At 41.5% G+C, this 18,472-nt stretch overlaps 2 pseudogenes; one reads left to right on the forward strand and one right to left on the reverse strand.

Annotated features, from left to right (window-relative positions):
- Window positions 1-13,390: 13,390 nt before the first annotated feature.
- On the reverse strand, window positions 13,391-14,002 carry LOC115527654 (annotated as a pseudogene).
- A 630-nt stretch (window positions 14,003-14,632) lies between these two features.
- LOC115526930 lies at window positions 14,633-18,147 on the forward strand (annotated as a pseudogene).
- The last annotated feature ends 325 nt before the right edge of the window (window positions 18,148-18,472 follow it).

Below are 18,472 nucleotides of genomic sequence, written 5' to 3' on the forward strand. Positions count from 1 at the left end.
GGGGCGGGTGGGGAGGCCTGGAGCGCTCTGCCCGGCGTGCGGGAGCACGGTCTGCCCGCCCCCCAGCCGTGGAGCGGATGGGGCTCAGGATCCCACTGACATCACGCAGGGAGCTGCTGGGATCGCTCCCCGGGGGAGGGAAGGGGAAAAGCGTGCCAGGCTCCGAGGCGCTGCGCTTTCTGCAGGCCCTGGCAAGCTTTTTTGCACTTTACAGTTACTGGGGAGCGGGAGATTGTGGGTGAAGATGAGGCACGGCTGGGTATGTTCGCGGATCTGTCCGCAGGAAGGTCCAGGTATTGGTTTTAGGACCTCTTCGTCCTAAACAACGGGGCCGAGAATGTCCCAAAATAATAACCTAATCTACTCTAGCGGTACCAGCCGAGCGTCCTGGTGCTAAGTTAACCGGCAGAACTAAATCTAGTAAAGTATAAAGGTTGTGAAGAAATAAGGCGAGAAGGCCCCCCCCCCCCGCACCCAATCTCTGATGGACACGCCTCCTCCCTCCCTTAGTCCCCAGGCACTCAGTCTTCGCCCCTCCCCGCAGGAGCCAAAATTTCCCAACCTAAAGAGGTTTCTTTCCTTCTGAAAGACCCTGATGACTCAGCTTTTTTTTTTTTTTTAAAGCCTGTTTTGGTGTATTCCTAGGCAAATTCTTGAAATGTGAAACCAGGATAAGAGTTACTGCTGAGATTTCTTGTCGCAAAGAGATTCTGTTCATCTGTAGAATTATTTCAATGCATCTTCTTGACTCCTAAGGGTGTCTCTGTTCTGGGCGCTTACTTAGTGCTTTCCACGCCGATTTTATTTGCATTGTAAACATCTCAGTAAGTATCTTAGATTTTGTTTCTTTATTTACTTTGGGCAAGCGAATCATCACATCAGTGTATTTAAGAACCCACGCTCTGGAGTCAGACATGATTCAAGTCCTAATTCTAGGATTCAAAGCCTGACTTCTAAGACCTGCTCCAAGTTGGACTTTTCTGTGCCTTGGATTTCTCATCTGTGAGATGGAGATAATGAGGACCTACCTCTGAATATGGTGATGAGGTTGAAACGAGGTGATGAGCACACTCTCTGACCCAGACCTACAACCCTACACAGATAAAATCAGTGCTGCTATTTCACTTACAAGAGAGGAGCCTACAGGGAAGGGGAACGAATGGGGACTCATCTCCACCTAAAGGGTGATAGAGGCGGTTGTGCTGGGGTGCGTTCTCTCTGGAAAAGGTTATATTGCATTGAATTTATCTGGTGACTCTCTTAATATGTTTATCCCCCAAATCGAGTCACTTAGTAAAACATTTGTAAGGGTGAAATAAATGTACATGTAAGCGAAAGCGGAGTCATCTTGGTCATCTAGCTGATGCGAGGGAAATACAGGTGAGCCTCTCTCAGGGGCTGCCTTGTGAGCGCCCCACAACAAAATGTGCCAAAAGTAGCTCTTGAGAAAAAAAAAAATCTCTTGGGTTCAGGCTCCTCCCATTTCTCAGGCAGCTTCCTGGCTTCTGGTCCTTGGGTTCCTTCCCTGTAAAAATAAAAGGATGGGGATTTTCAAGGTCCTTTTTTTCACCCTAAAAGTGCCCAGAATAGTATCAGATAATTGTGGAGAGGTTGTACGATACAGGATGTAGAGCTGAGCATTGTGGGAGATTCAACTTTGATGGAAGGCATTTGGGACCTTCTAGTTTACACCAGTTGTTCTCAGGAGGTGTCCTTGCATGTCCAATGGCAGCCTGAGCTGCCTGAGGTAACTAGTTAGAAATGCAAAATGTAGGGGCTCCTGGGTGGCTCAGTCTGTTGGGTGTCTGGCTTCAGGTCAGGTCATGATCTAACGGTTCGTGAGTTTGAGCCCCGCTTCAGGCTCTGTGCTGACAGCTTAGAGCCTGGAGCCTGCCTTGGATTCTGTGTTTCCCTCTCTCTGCCCCTCCCCTGTTCATGTTCTGTCTCTCTCAAAAAGAAATCAACATTTAAATAAATAAATAAAAAAGAAATGTAAAATGCAAATCATGTGCCTCACACCAAACATTCTGAATCAGAAATTCCCAAGTGGGAGCAAGCAATCTGTGGTTTAACAAGTCCTACAGGTAATTCTGATGAATACTAGTTTTGAGAACCTCTCGTTTACACAGTACTTTTCATACATTATCTACAAACCAAAAGGTTTGTTATCTCCCTGATCATTATGTTTGTGCTGAGCACTGTGCTGAGCACTTTATAATCTCATTTTATCTTTCCAACACCTGTGAGGGAGGGGGAACCTTGTACACTCAGTTTAAGCGCATTGACATCCCTTTACTTCTCTGAGAGTCCAGTTTTTCCATCTCAGGTCCTTCTTCTCAGGCTAATGTCTACTTATCCTTCAGGACTCTGCTTATGTGTCCCCTCTCCCTCTCCCGGGAGGTCCTCCCTGATCCTGCTGGGTTAGCTCCTGCTAGTAAAATTTATCACAACAGAATTTATCACAGTGGAATTTTTTGTATAGTTACCTATTTAATATTTGTATCCTCTATTGACTCATAAGCTACATGAGTCAGGGACCCCATCTGAATTACTCTCCAGTGTATTCTCAGGACCTACCATGGTGTTGGTCATATACAAAGTGCTCAGTAACTATTTGTTGAAGGAATGAATGTTGAATTCCTTATCTACTTAAGGGGAAACTGAGGCTCAAAAAAGTTAAGTAACTTTCCTGAGATCACACACCTAGAGGGTATTAGAGCCGGGACTCCAAACTCCAGACTTTTAGCCACTATTCTCATAGCCTTTCCAATTTCTGAAGAAGAAAATAAGGTTCTGAGATATAAAATGACTTGCCTGAAGTCATATAGCTAGTAAATAGTAGAATCAGGATTAGAATTCATGTCTTCTAATATTTATGTTCTTTTATACCACATTATGCTGCTTTACTCTGTCCTTCAGAAACTTACATCTAGTGGGATGGACAAGGCATACATATAGGACAAGTTAAATTCATAGTAAGAGGAATTAAAAGGGACATATCTACAGGGCCTTGTATCTTGCCTGGTACACAGTAGATGTTCTATGAATGTCTCCTGAATGAATAATGATCATATGGCATCCAACTTTGGAATATTTACAACATGTCTCATGCTACTAAGTGTTTATGAGCATATCCAGTAGGTTTCTCACAGTAGGGCCCTTGAAGTCTGGGAAGCTTGCTAAAACGCAGATGCCTGGGACTTAGACCCATTGACTTGGACTCTGTGGGCATGGGTCTTGAGAATCTGCACCTATCTCCAGGTGACTCTTATGTCCACTAAAGTCTGAGACACAATCCACTACTAAATAAGCATTCAAGACAGACATGGGTAGCACAAGGGGAAATGCTACTCTAGATGTAATGAAAGTTGTTGAAGGTCACACCACTGATAAGTATCAGAGATAATAAGGAATTGCATTGTTTTGACTCCAAAAGCCTGTACTCTTTCCGTGCCATTGTGAAAGAAGGGAGGGATGGGTAGAGGAAAAGAGGATGGGCAGAATGGAAGAATAGGCAAGGAGGAAGGAGGGAATAAGGCCAAATGAGTAATAAGGAAAACAGATTTCATAGAGAAGGGAAAGAGACTACGATCTGGCTGGGTTGTCAGAGAATCTTTGCCGCAAAGGAGTGGGAATTTACTGGGAACGGAATAGAGATTTACGAGCTGCCTTGCCCCTCACTTTATCTAATAGCATTCACTCATTGTGGCCAGAGGGACAGCCTTTCAAACACAGGGTTGTCGAAACACAGAGGCTTTTTAAATGAAAAATGCATTTTATTAAATACAGTGCTTGCATTCGCCAAAAAGTGACTTTAGAAGGACCAGACACAGACCGTCTCAAATGTGAATAAGCTGCCCAGATAAAAGCAGGACCCCAGATCAGATTCCTGTTACCTTTTCCATGTCTGCAACAAGCATCTGTGTGCAGTTGGGCCCCTGAGTTGCAGAGCTAATAAGAGGCCTGAAATCAGAGGCAGTCCTTTGCCATCAGACAAATCATTTCACACGGTGTGTCAAGTAATTATGAAAATCGAGGGATGGTATGAGTAAACTTGCTCCAGACTGACTTTAAGTATTGACTGTAAGTAGCAGAGAAGTTCTCTGCTGCTACATTTGCATCTCCCTAATGCATCTCATTGCATTTATGTATTCTGTTTTTCAACAGCTATAATAGAGGCATGCCTACTATGTTCCATCACTAATCGCTTGCATCATTAAAGCTTCAGAGTTGGAGCTCTAATCTGGCTTTAAAGCCTCTGCCAGAATAATCTACTAGAAAACTCTATTTCTGTTAAATTTTGTTGGCATGGCAACCACCAAGCAACACTGTGGAGAGTGCCTTAAATCCCACAGCAGCCGGTTAGCCTGAGTGAGTGTGCCGAGAGGAGGCCATATATAGAGGCTAAAAATAGACAATTTACAGCAAGGTGCCCTGCGCCCCCACCACCTAGGAGGATTATGACTTACTTGCTCCCCTTGGTGGGGTCAAACGTGAGCGGTAGGAGAGAATGCACCAGTCTTCCAGCGTGTGGGTTTTTCCAGCCCACTGCCTGGACTAGGAATGTGGAGACCCAAGGGCTAATGCCAACTTCACCCCCCTAATTAGTTGTGTGAGATTCTATTCAAGCTGGGCAACATCTCTGGGCTTAGTGTACTCGTTCGTAAAGGACAGGGAGCTGGTATGGATTAAGGACGTTCCAGTGCCACAGTCCTGGCTGCTAGTCCAATGTGTTGGTCATTTCCTTGCTAACGTGGGTTGGGTGGCTGGGGGAGAAGACATGGCAGGCAGTCATGGTGGTAGTGAAGTTTGTCAACAGGCAATTTGGCAAAAATCATCAGTTGACATCTCTTCTGGTAATAGCATGTCATATGTATCAAGTGCTTACCAAGTGCTTACTAACAAGTATCAAGTGTATCAACTGTGCCAAGGATGGCCCTAAGTGATTTTCACATAATATGCTATTTTACCTTCCTAACAAACCCAGGAGAAAGGCATTACTGGTATCCCTATTTTATAAATGAGTAAACTGAGTCATAGAGAGGTAAAGTACACAGATCATTTCCACAGAAGCAGCTAGGATTCAAACTCGGAACTGCCTAAATACAGAATCAACATGCTTGCCCATGATTCCATCGTATCTCTGGTGCCTCCATCGTTGTCTGGCACCCTGAGGGCTCTCAAAAACGAATTGCTGAATGTGCAATAAATGACTAGTATGCTAGAAGGTTCTCAGTGCCTGAATGCTTCAAGCCTTTTTCTTTCTTTTTAAATTTTTTTATGTTTATTTATTTTTGGGAAAGAGAGAGAGATAGAGCATGAGTGGGGAAGGAGCAGAGAGAGAGGGAGACCCAGAATCCTAACCAGGCTCCCAGGCTCTGAGCTGTCAGCACAGGGCCTGAGGTGGAGCTCAAACCCACAAACTGCGAGATCATGACCTGAGCCGAAGTCAGACACTTAACCAACTGAGGCACCCAGGCGCCCCAAAGCCCTTTTTTTTCTTGGTAGTTTATTATGTGAAGAGAAACCTTTGAGACATCGCCCTTAAGTGAAATGGTTGTGGGAGAGCTAGAAAGCATGTTGCTATGGAATAAAATATACAGAAAAAGATACAGTTAAAATAGCGGGATTGTTAGATAATGAGATTGAATTATGTAATTATGTGACAGATCAATTATGGAACTGATGTTCTGTCAAAATAGGGCCTGTTTTCTAGGACCTAGAATACATAGGCAATTTTATTCTACAATTTTAGGCAAAATTTTGTTTTTAGAAGCAAAGAGGGAAAAGAGAGCACTTATAACTATAGGCAAGAGAGAATTGAACTTGAAAATAAAATATAAGCTATGGAAATAATTTTTTAATACTTGTTTATTTTTGAGAGAGAGAGAGAGAGAGAGAGAGAGAGAGAGAGAGCGCACAAGCAAGCAGGGGAGGGGCAGAGAGAGAGGGAGACACAGAATCCAAAGCAGGCTCCAGGCTCTGAGCTGTTAGCACAGAGCCCAAGGTAGGGCTCAAACTTGTAAACAGTGAGATCATGCCCTGAGCCAAATTCAGACATTTAACGGATGGAGCCACGCAGGTGCCCTGGCTATAGAAATAATTCTTATAAGGAAGAATTGCTTCCTTCCTTGCCCTCTCCCTCCACCCCGCCCCCCCAACCCCAGGAATACAGGACTGATTCCCCAGGTTATGCTAAAAGATGTATTTTACTAGGTGGCTCGTAATCATAAGGTCATTTAAAAAGATAGCTTCTTGGGCACCTGGGTGGCTCAGTCAGTTAAGCGTACAACTCTTAATTTTGGCTCAGGTCATGATCTTATGGTTCGTAAAATCGAGCCCCCAGGCAGGTTCTGTGCTGACAGCATGAAGCCTGCTTAGGATTCTCTCTCTCTTCCTCTCTCTCTCTCTGCCCCTGCCCTGCTTGTGCGTTCTCTCTCTCTCTCAAAATAAATGAACATTTTTTTTTTTAAAAGACAGCTTCTTTGGAACATGACTATTATAAGGTGAAAATAAGTAGTGTTTTTCAGTCTCTACTGTCTAGTGTAATTCCTCTCTGAAAATGAGTTGTTAGATTAGTTTAAACTTTTTATTAGAGATGAATAGACAGGTAGTAATTTTTCATATTGTAAGTGTAAATCGTTATGAATTCTCACAACTAGATACACTCATGTGACCAGCATCCAGATCAAGAAACAGCAACTCCCTCTCCCCAGAACACTCCTTTGTAGTCCTATCAAGTACTCGTCCTTTCCCCCCCTGGGGTAACCAGCATCCCGAATCCTAACAGCATTGGTTAGGGCGGCCTCTGTGCGCTTCACAGTAGTGATAACCTCATTGTGGTTTAGTTGCCAAGCACCAGTGGCCAACTAGGTGGAAGCACTCATTCACACTTTTTTTGGATATTTGATATTGTCTTGTGAAGCATCTGTTCATATCTTTCCTTCATTTCACCCTTGGGTTGTCTGCCTTACGATTAATGGAAGTTTGCGTGTGTTCTGGATATGAGTCCTTTGTTACATATACGTATGGGGATTTTTCTCTATGGTTAGTGCATTTTGTGTCTTGCTTAGGAAATCTCCACCCCCTCCAAGGTCATGAAGATGTCCTCCTATGCTCTCCTCCAAAAGCTTTATTTAATTTTCACATTTAATTCTGAGATCCATCTAGAATTAATTTTTGAGTAATAGTAGAGAAAGGAGTCCATACGTATATATTTTCACATCTCCAATTCATCCAGCAAAATTTATTGAAAATTTTTTTCTTTCACCCATTGCATTATGGCCTTGGTCATGAATCAGGTGACCATTTATGTGTGGGCTCTCTAATCTAGTTCATTGGTTACTTTAATATAACTTAGTGTCAATTCCATGAGTTCTTCACTACTGTAGCTTAATGATGGGTTTTGTTCTCAGATACAATGAATCTTCCAGCTTTGCTCTTCCTCTTCAGTTACCTTAGATATCTTTGATCCTGTGCATTTCCATCTGAATTTTAGAATCAGCTGGTTAGCCTCTCTTAAAAAAAAAAAAAATCCTGCTGGGATTTTAATTGGGATAGTGGTTTTGTTTTGTTTTTTTGAAGTTTATTTATTTATTTTGAGAGAAAGATAGAGACAGAGAGCACAGGGGAGGAGCTGAGGGAGAGGGAGAGAGAATCCCAAATAGGCTCCACACTGTCTGCACAGAGCCCGATGCAGGGCTCCATCCCAGGAACCTTGAGATCATGACCTGAGCCAGATGAAGCGTCAGATGCTTAACCAACTGAGCCACCCAGGTGCCCTGTGATAGTGTTAATTTATAGATTATTTTGGGAAGAATTAACATCTTTACAATATTGAGCTTTTTAAATACTAAAAGTTAATCTCTAAATGTGTTTATATATTTAGTTTCCCTCAAGAATATTTATACTTTTTAATGTTTGGGCATTGCAAATCTTTTGTTAGAATTATTCCTCTATAGTTTATATTTTGATACTATTATAAATAATACCTTTTAAAATATAATTTCCTCCTTGTGAGTGGTATATAGAAATACAAATGGTTTTTAAATAATCTTTTATCTAACAACGTTGCAGATTTCAATTCTTAGTTCAAATGGTTTATGGATTCTTTTGAATTTTCGTGGAATATAACCATGCAGTTTACAAATACTGACAGCCTGTTTTCTTCCTTTCAAATTCTAATGTCTTTTAAAATATATGGCAATGGTTACGACCTCCAGAAAAATATTGAATACAAGTAGTAATAGCTGGCATTCTTGTCTTGTTCCCAATCTTAGAAGGAAAGCTTTCAGTATTTCACCTGTTGGTATGATGTTTGCTGTTGATTTTTTGTAATATTCTTTATTTGTTTGACAAAGTTGTCTTTTATTCCCAGTTTGTGAAGTTTTTTTTTTTTTTTTAATGTTTATTTATTTTTGAGAAAGAGAGTACGCAGGTGGGGGAAGGGCAGAGATAGAGGGAGACAGAGGATCTGAAGCAGGCTCTGTGCTGACAGCAGAGAGAGCCCAATGTGGGCTCCAACCCACCCATGAACTGTGAAATCATGACCTGAGCCGAAGTCAGACACTTAACCGACTGAGCCACCCAGGCTCAGAGTTTGTTTGTTTGTTTGTTTGTTTGTTTTTTAATACATTATAAATGAGGGAGAGATAAATTTTGTCAAATTGTTTCTCTGCAACTATTGAAATAGTCATATAAACTTTCTCCTTTTTTTAGTTAATATGGGTGGGTTAATTTTTAAATGTTAAACGAATCTGGAATTCCAGAATAATTTTAATTTATATGTCACTAGATTCAAATGTCTAAAATTTTGTTAAAGACCTGAGGCAGATCATTTGAGAGGCATTTGAGAGACTGACCTGTAACTCTTCCTTTCATGAAATGCCTTTGTCAGGTTTTGCAATTGTGGTTGTATTGGTCTTATAAAAGTTGCATTTGAAAAACAGTTGTCTCTCTGTTTTCCAGAAGAGTTTGTGCAAGGCTTGTGTTATTTCTTCTCCGTAAATTTTTTCAAGAATTTACAAGTGAAACCATGTGGGCCTAGAATGTTCATTGGGGGAGATTTTAAATAGTGGATTGACCATCTTTAATAGATATTGAACCATTCAGATTTTCTACTTCTGACAGTTTTGATAAGTTGTATTTTTCTAGGGATTTATACATTTCACCTAAATTGTCAAGTTAATTGTTGTTGAAGTGTTTGAATTGTCAAGTAGTTGGCATTATTCTAGTTATATTTTTATTATTGATTTCTACTTTGATGCTATTGTGGAAAAATAGCAAACTATCAATGACTTTAATTGTTTTCAAATTCGTTGAGACTTTCTTTATGATTTCAATAAAAGATCTATTTGCACTTGAAAAGAAGGTGCATTCTATCATTGTTTGATGTAATATTCTATATAAGCCAGTTAGATCAAGTTGGTCAATTGTGGTATGTTTTTACAGATTTTTTTTGTTAGACTATTTTATGAGCTAATGAGGTATGCTAAAGTTTTGCATTAAGAGTACGGATTTGTCCATTGCTGCTTTTAATTCTGCCCATTTTGCTTCAATGGTTGAAGTTCTGTTACAGAGTACATACAAATTTAGGATTGTAATAGCTTCCTGCTGGATTCACCCTTTTATAATTATGAAATCTCTGTCTTTATCTGTGGTAATGCTTTTTTGCATTACATCTACTCTGATTTTAGTACAGATATACTACCTTTCATTGAGTGTTTTCGTGGCTTTTTGTTGTTGTTGCTCTTTTGCTGTCAACTCTTCTGTTGCGTTCTGTGGTCTCTTTTTATCTTTAGTGTGACTCTTTAAGCAAAATATAGTTGTTGACTAATCCAACCTGACAACCATAAACCTTGGTGTATTTAGTTCATTTATACTTAATGTAATTACTTGCATGGTTGAATTTATATATACCATGACGCCATTCATTTTCTATTAAAGGTGTATTATGTTACTCTTTTTCTATTTTATTTCCCTCTTTAGGACTAATCAGACATTTTAAAAAGTATTATTCCACTTATCCCTTCTATTATCTTGTAATTTTTGTCATTAACTATTCATATACTGATTCTCCTAGATATCCGATATACATTCTTACCTTACAATAGACTAATACAAATTGTAATGTTGACTGTTGCCTATCTCTCACTTTGTGTTACTGTTCTACATATAATGCAAACCTCATGTGATGTTATGATTATTATTTTGCAGAGTTCATATTTGTATTTACTGATTTAGTTTCCCTTTCTAGTGTTCTTCATTCCCTTCTGCATGTTCACGTTCCTATTTGGGATCATTTTCTCTCTGCCTGAAGATATTTCTTTAATTTACCTTTAGGGAATGCCTTCTATCAACAAATTCCCTTAATTTTGTTAGTCTGAAAATGTGCTTGTTTCATCATCCTTGCTAAAAGATATTTTCACTGAATATAGAGTTATAAGTTGGAAGTCATTTTATGTTAGTTCTCTAAAGATTTCATCAATAATCTTCTAACTTCTATTGTGAGGGGGGGGGGCAGGTGTAGTGTAGTACCAAGATTCTTCTTTGAGAAGGGAGATACTTACCTTCCTCTTGCTGGGAGTATTTCATGCTGACAGAACATAGTTTGGTCCCTCCTCAGGAATCACCCTTGGAAGAAGACCCCTGTTCAAAGTACAGCAAATATCTATGATGTGGAAACCAGCTAAGTGCTTGAGACAGGCCCCCTTCCCAAGTGTGTGAAACTGCAGGAGACTTCGCTTTGCTTTGTAGGAGCCTAACTCCCCAAATGTCCAGATAGCCCCAGAATTCCCCGTGCCTTTGGGGCTCTCTACATCTCCAATTTGTTGCTAAGCCCCCGTGATCTTAAAGGCTTACTTGTTTCCTTTTCCCTGAGCAGAGGCTCTCCTTTTGGCTAAGCCAGACCTTTATCCTGAACCCAGGATCAGCAATGCTTCCAAGGAAAGGAGAGCTGGTGGCTGGCAGTCATCTGGGAAATTTCTTTGCTCTCTATAAATGCATCCTATTCACATAGTCCTTGTTATCAACCAAATGATTGGTTCCCCACAAAATCCATATGTTGAAGCCCTAAGTCCCAATGTGATAGTATCTGGAAATGGGGCTTTGGGAGATAATTAGTGTTAGATGATGTCATGAAGGTGGGACCCTCATTATGAGATTACTTTACCCTTATAAGCAGAGACACCAAGGAGCTTGCTCTTCCTCTCCCTCTTCATGAGCATGCACCAAGGGAAGGCCATGTGACCACACAACAAAAAAGCAGCTATCTGCAAGACAGAAAGAGATGTCTCGCAGAACCTGGTCATACTGGCACCCTGATCTTGGACTTCCAGCCTCTAGAATTGTGAGAAAATTAATATCTGTTGTTTAAGCCACCAGGTCTAAGGTATTTTGTTATGGAAGCCTGAGAAGACTAATGCAGTTTTTATTGCTCCCATGGTTCACTGAGGTTTCTAAAAATCTGATTTTTAGAATTTATTTGGCCTTTTCTAATTGTTGCGGTAGAGCGTTAGCCTGACATGACCTATTATGTCCCAGTGGGAAATGGAAGTCTGATTTGCTGCAGTTTTTAAGCCAGATTTTTCTATTGCTCTCAGTATGTAAATTATGTCATGGTTTCACTACATACTTTCTGTTGTCCCCCAGCATCCATTCTCCCCTTCTTCCATAGTGAAAGAACCCTCAACCATTACCTGGGACACGGCTTCCCAGAGTAGAGACTACATTGTCCACCCTCCTTTGCAGAGAGGTGTAGGTCTTCTTTCCTTTAGAATGTGAGAAGAAATTTTGTGGACAACTTCCCGGTGGTATCTTCAAAGAAAAGGGATCTGTTCTTGCCTCCCTCCTTCCACCGTCCACAGTTTGGGATACACATGTGGTAGTGTGCCCTCTTGTCCTACATGGACAAAGGCAACTCCTTAGGAAAAGGGGGGGGGAGGCTCGTCCCCACATTTCAGTGAGCAGAGCCACCATGTCAGCTCAGAATTTGATTTGAGACAGAAACTTCATTTTTGTATTTTTATGGTTTGTACCATTAATGCTTTTTTTTCCATTTATACTCTTGCCGTTAGTTTATCTCTTTTTAAAAACAGTTCTCTTGAGGTATAATTGGCATACAATAAACTTCACATATTTAAAGTGTACAATTTTATAACCATTAATATTTTTGTCTCTGTCACATGCTGAATTTATATGCCTACAAATATACTTACAATATCCTCATTACTTGGTGTTAGAAAGTTGGTATTTGTGAGTACATTGATTCATTCGACAAAGTATTTACTGTGGGCTGTGCCAGGCATTGGTTGTGCTAACTTGGAAGATTGTAGCCCAGAGACTAAATCTGAACCCCAGATATTATTTATTTGGCCAAGTTGGGGCGGGGGGCTACATGGCAATAATCGCCAGGAGCTGAGTAGAAGTTGCCCTCGTTAGATGACACTTTCACTGTTTCATCCAGGCCACTTCATTCCTTTAATTTACCTGCCTGGTCACTATTAGAATTAGAATTTGAGACCCTTCAGTTATAGATTCTAAGATATAAGACATACCCCTTGTTTTCAGTACACGTATGTTCTAGAGGGTGATGATCAGGTATGACGATCACCACCTCATAACATGGGTTGTCAGTCTACAGCCTGTGGGTCAAACCTGTCCTAGCATCCCTTTTTGCAAATAAAGTTTTTATTAGAACACTGTTATGCCCACGTGCTCACATCTTGTCCACACTGCTTTGACACTACTGTGGCAGGCTCCCTACCTAGACAGGTTCCTACAGCAGCTGTAACAAGTTGGGTGGCTAAAGTAGCAAAAATTAAATCTTTCCCAGTTGTGAAGGTCAGAAGTCCAGGGTCAAGGTGTTGATAGGGCCACACTCCCTCTGGGGACTCTAGAAAACAATCCAATTTTTGCCTCATCCAGCTTCTCTTGGCATTGCTTAATTCCTGGCTTCATTGCTCCAGTCTCTGTCTTTGTGGTCACATGGCTTCCTCCTGTTCTCCCTGTCTTCTCTGTGTGTCTTCTATAAGAACATTTGCCATTGAATTTAGGCCTCACCCAGCTAGTTCAGGATGCTTTCCTCATCGTAAGATCCATTACATCTGCAAGGATCGTTTTTTCAAATAAGGTAACATTCTCAGGTTCCTGGCTTTCGGACATGGATCTTTTTGGGGCACCTGAGTGGCTCACTCGGTTGAGTGTCCAACTTTGGCTCAGGTCATGATCTCACTGTTGGTGAGTTTGAGCCCCCGTCAGGCTCTGTGCTGACAGCTTCAAGCCTGGAGCCTGCTTTGGATTCTGTATCTCCCTCTCCCTCTCCTCCTCTCCCCACTTGTGCTCTCTCTGTCTCTCTCAAAAACAAATAAACATTAAAAAAATTTTTTTTAAGCAGTGAAAATCTTTTTAATAACAAGGCAGGGTCTGGGGTTAGTTTTGGTAGCCACAGCTGGCCCTGCGGCCTCTGGCGCGCTCGAACTTCCGGCCCTTGGATCGCACGTAGGGTTTGGTGTGGCTGTGTGGGGTTCTTGGGGCCTTGCCAAAATGCCTGTACACCTCTCGGCCCTTGCGCGGACCAGAGAGCAAGACGGTGCCACAGCCTTGGGGGGGTCCAGGGCCAACTGGTCGAAGGTGAGGGTCTTGCCTCCAGCTTTGAGGATGCAGCTCCCGGCAAGGCTGCTCACATGCGGCGCGCACATGCGCACACCTTCACTTTGGGCTCCTCCAGGACCCGCACGTCATCGGTTACCCTCCCGGCAACCACAGAGGTTTTGTTTTCCTGGCCAGGCAGCTTCATCTCCCGGATCATCCAGGAAAGGGACAGAGGTAGTCGGTTGGTGCGACTCATGAACAATCTCTTCAACATAACTTGGTTAAAGGTAGAGTTGGTCCGTCTGGCCAGAAACCGGTGCAGCTTGACCAACAGTCTCAGGTAGATGTCCTGGTTCTTGGGTTCCTTGCGCAGAACCTTTTGGTCCTAATTGTGGCGGATGTCGACTCCCATGATGGCGCCTTCTGCTCGGCCAGGTCCGGAAAGCAAACATTTAAAAATTTTTTAAAAAGACATGGATCTTTTTGGGGCACCAGGGTGGCTCACCCCGTGAAGCGTCTGACTCTTGATTTTGGCGGAGGTCGTGATTTCACCATTGAGATTGAGCTCCATGTTGAACTCTGTGCTGATAGCACAGAGCCTGCTTGGGATTCTCTCTCTCCCTCTCTCTTCCTGCCCATCCCCCACCTCAAAAATAAATAAACTTTTAGAAAAAGAAGATATGGATCTTTCCAGGGTCTACCATTTGGGCTACCTATACTTTCAAAACCTAAAATACTAATTATTTAGCCCTCCTCAGAAAAAAATCCCCAATCTTTACTACAGGGTAGTGCAAATGCAAAGAAGAAGGCCATTTAACTCAGACTACTGGAGGTGGGAGATCGAGAACACTTTATTCCCAGGGAAAGTGATGCTGGAACTGAATCTTGATGGTCAGATACAATTTATCCAGGCTTGGGGAGTGTTGGAGACATGAGAGGAGAAGAAAGGGGGAAAGTGCTTCAAGCAAAGGGAATAGCAGCATGTCAGAAGGCCAGGAGGAATAAAACAGTGTGGTATGTAGGTCAATACAAGTAGCTCAGCATGGCTGTTGTGTCAGGTACGTATCAGAGAAAGGCAATGGTCGGTTCATTAGAAACCAAACTAAAAATTTTATATATAATCCAACATACTGTAGGAACAATGATGAAGTTTAAACCAGGGAGAAAGGCAATGAGATTTACATTTTATAAGAATCACTTGGCACGAATATGTACCAAATACATTGGATAAGGGTAAGAGTCGAGTCAGGAGACAATTAAGAGGTTATCACAGGAATCTGAAAGCTGTTATGAGCCCCTGAACTGAACTGAAGTAGTGGCAGTAGAGATGGAGGAAATATGGGACTTAAAGAATCAACAGGACAGGGAGATTTAATTTTTACAGATGTGGCAAGAGTTGAAGAGATAAGATGACTCCCAGATTTCTGAATTGGGGAAGCAGGTAGATGTTTGTGTTGAATATGAAGATAGAAAACATGGAAGAGTGCATTTGGAGGGCAAGAGGGAGAATTCCGTGGTGCACTTGATGAGCTGAGAGTAGGATGATGGCTAGCATTTTGAACATGTTTGAGTTGTGGACATCTAGCAGAATCTACTGAATAAGTCCTTATATATGCGGGTTTGACAGTTAGGAAAATATAGGAGTGGAAGTATAGGTTTGACTATTATTTTTATGCCTTTTGAAGGCCACATTTTAAAGATCCTTGTCTGTTCCAAATCTTTCCGTGTAGAGTAGGTAAAGACATTTTCTTTAAATTGGTAAGATTAAAGGACAGTAGGATGTTATTCTTTACAATAATGTTATGATATGTTCATTACTATCAGGTAATGAAAATCAACCACCACTTCACTTGTATTTCTCCTCCTACTTTACAAACACTAATTAGTATTCAAATTGCTAATGTGTGGTGAGTAAGAGCTTCACAGAAATTATTCATATACTTCCTGGTTGCTGGGGATCCAATTTATCTACTCAGTTGATGGGACACACAGGAAGTGACTAACACAGGGGTTAAGGTGCACGAAGAAATAAGCAAAGCAAGTAGAATTTCCCTGATTTGAAAACTTACAAGGAATAAAGAAAAAATTTTCCCCTTTGGAATAAGTTTTCGGGTATTTTCCAGGGTTTGATTATCCAGTTGTATCTACATACAATATTTTAATAGTATATATCTTAACAATGAAATGTATTTCTTATTTTTCCGTCTTATTACCAACGTGTGGCTATTTGCAAACAAAGATTCTGTAACATCATTCATTCTCTTGGGCATTGTACTACCCCGTGTACTACTCCTGGTTTACTGAGTCCTGGATATGGAAACTGAGTTCAGCATACCATGCTCTTATCTAACCTTGAGAACAGTCTAGAAATCTTCCCATTGCCATCCCCAAATGTCCTAAACCATTTGAGTCCTTCTCATCCTTCAATTAGGAAAACTGCCCCCCCCACCATGCTATCATTATTAGTTCAAGTGAGTTAATTTTTCATCACAGTACCTTGTTTGCTTCCTTAGTAGAATTGAGCATAACCTGATTTATCTACATTATTTTTTCTCAATTAGACTCAAGAGGAATTTAATTTCATTGATCTTTTCTATTTTGAAAGATTTGTCCTTTGAAAAACTTTTAGCTTTACATTTATTAATTTTTTCTTTCCTAACCTTAAAATCCCATCTTTCTAGTGTTTCTTGTTAATTTTGCTGAACTTTTTAATATTCTTAAGATGTATGCTAAGAATCTACTCCTTTTTTTTAATTTCTTCTTTAATAATGAAAGTATTTAAGGTTTATACTTTCATTCCTTACTGTGGCTTTTGCAGCAGTGTCTCATAGGTTGTTGTTTTGTTTTGTTTTGTTTTTAAGTAGTCTCCATGCCCAGCACAGAGCCCAGTGCTGGGCTTGAACTCATGATCCTGAGATCAAGACCTGAGCTGAGATCATGAGGTGGATGCTTAACTGACTGAGCCACCCAGGTGCCCATCATAGGATTTGATGTAAAGTGGTCTCCTTGTATTGCTGTCTAAACAGTTGATAATTTGTTTTGAAATCCACTGATTATTTAAAAGTGTATTTCTCAGTGTCCAAGTGGTTGGAATGTAAACACATTTCATTATGTAATATCTGATACATTCAATAGACTCTACATAAGAGTCAGCACCCATCGACAAAACTAAAAAGTGGAGCATTAACAATATCACTAACGCTCACCTATGCGCTTTCTTTTCTTTTCTACTGATCAATTGGACCAACCCTAAAATAAAACCACACTCTCTCATTACTCTGGCTTTATAATAACTCTTCGTAACTTATGGAAAGCCCCCATGTGATTCTATTTCTATTGTATTCTATCAGGGATAATGGCACGGTAAGGAGCTTCAAGGCCCTGACCCTCAACGGAAACACTGAAAACTGACAAAAAATGTCAGAATGAACTTTATAGGAACTCTGGAAAGCAGTCAACGGCTTACAGCAACCAAGCAAACACTTAATCAGGAAAAAGCAACTGAAACCTGGTAGGAAATCTTTGTGGCATTTCTAACCTACCCTTGCCCCTGGGGTAAAACTGCCCCACTTCCCCTGCTCGGTGGTGCTCTGGAGGACTCAGCCCATGGAGAGAGCAGAGCTGACCTCGTTCTCAAAGAATTGTGGTTGTTCTTGAAGGTCTAGACAAAAGTTTGCCTTTCCTTTGCCTGACTTGGAACCCTCTCAAGGGCAAAGAAGCTGCAACATGGAGGGGTTTTTCAAAAACATTTACAGGCAGAATTATTACTTTCTGGCACTAAGGATATCAGTTGAGGCAAACAACTGACACTCCACAAAGCCTGGGAGAGAGCCGCACCTGCGCTTGGAACTGGCAGAGGCGTCATTGCAGCCGCTGCCTCCACCACCACATCCACAGTCCTGCTGAAGCACGAGTCGTCTGTGGATGTGACCTGTGAAGGTTACTCTAATGCAGTCAGTCGGGCGCTCAACTAGCTGGGAGAAGTTGAGTCTGACATTCCTCTGCCCAACAAGGTTTGCATAAACTCTGAGCACAGCATGGACACTCTGCTGGAGACCATGGGGAAAACAGGAAAGGCTGTTTCCTACCTCTGCCCTAAGTAGCGAGGGCAAGGGCGTGGACCCCTGGGCCCAAGATGGACCAAAGAGGGCAGGACACTAATCCTTTTCTGCCTTCCAGACAGACCTGGGGTCTGGCAGTCTTGCTCAGTGATGGGAGTTCCTGCTGAGACCCTCACTAGCTCTGCTCTTCCCTAGTGTCCCTGCAATAAAGTTGAGTCACTTTTGTTGGGGGGGAAAAAAAGCCTGAGAGCAAGGCTGGGAAGTGAGATACTTTGAGGAATGAGAGTTTCAAAAATCTTCTACATACACCTGGGAATCTAGAAGGCTACATGTGTGCCCAGAGTGGAGCTCTCACACCTTGTCAGTAGGAATGTAAAATGGTATAGCCAGTGTGGAAAATAGCTTGGTATGTCTTTAATAAGTTAAAATAGAATCACTGTATGACTCAGAAATTACCATATGATTCCACTCCTAGGTATATACCCAAAAGAACTCAAAACAGATCTTCAAATGAATTTGTGCAAAAGGGTCTACAGCAGCACTATCACAATAGCCAAAAAGTGGAAGCAACCCAGAAACTAACAGACAAATGCAGCATCTCCTACACAATGGGATATTATCCAGCCGTAAGGAAAGCCCTGTCACGTGCTACCACATGGATGAACCTTAAAAACATTATGTTAACTGAAATAAGCCAGACACAAAAGGCCACATACTCTATATTTCCATTTATATTAAAGACCCAGAATAGGCAAATTTATAGAAACAGAGAGCAGATTAACACTTGTGGGGGGTTGGGGGGTGGGGTGGGAGAAAGGTGA

This window comes from Lynx canadensis, chromosome D2, assembly GCF_007474595.2.
Source record: "Lynx canadensis isolate LIC74 chromosome D2, mLynCan4.pri.v2, whole genome shotgun sequence".
NCBI classification, from domain to species: domain Eukaryota; kingdom Metazoa; phylum Chordata; class Mammalia; order Carnivora; family Felidae; genus Lynx; species Lynx canadensis.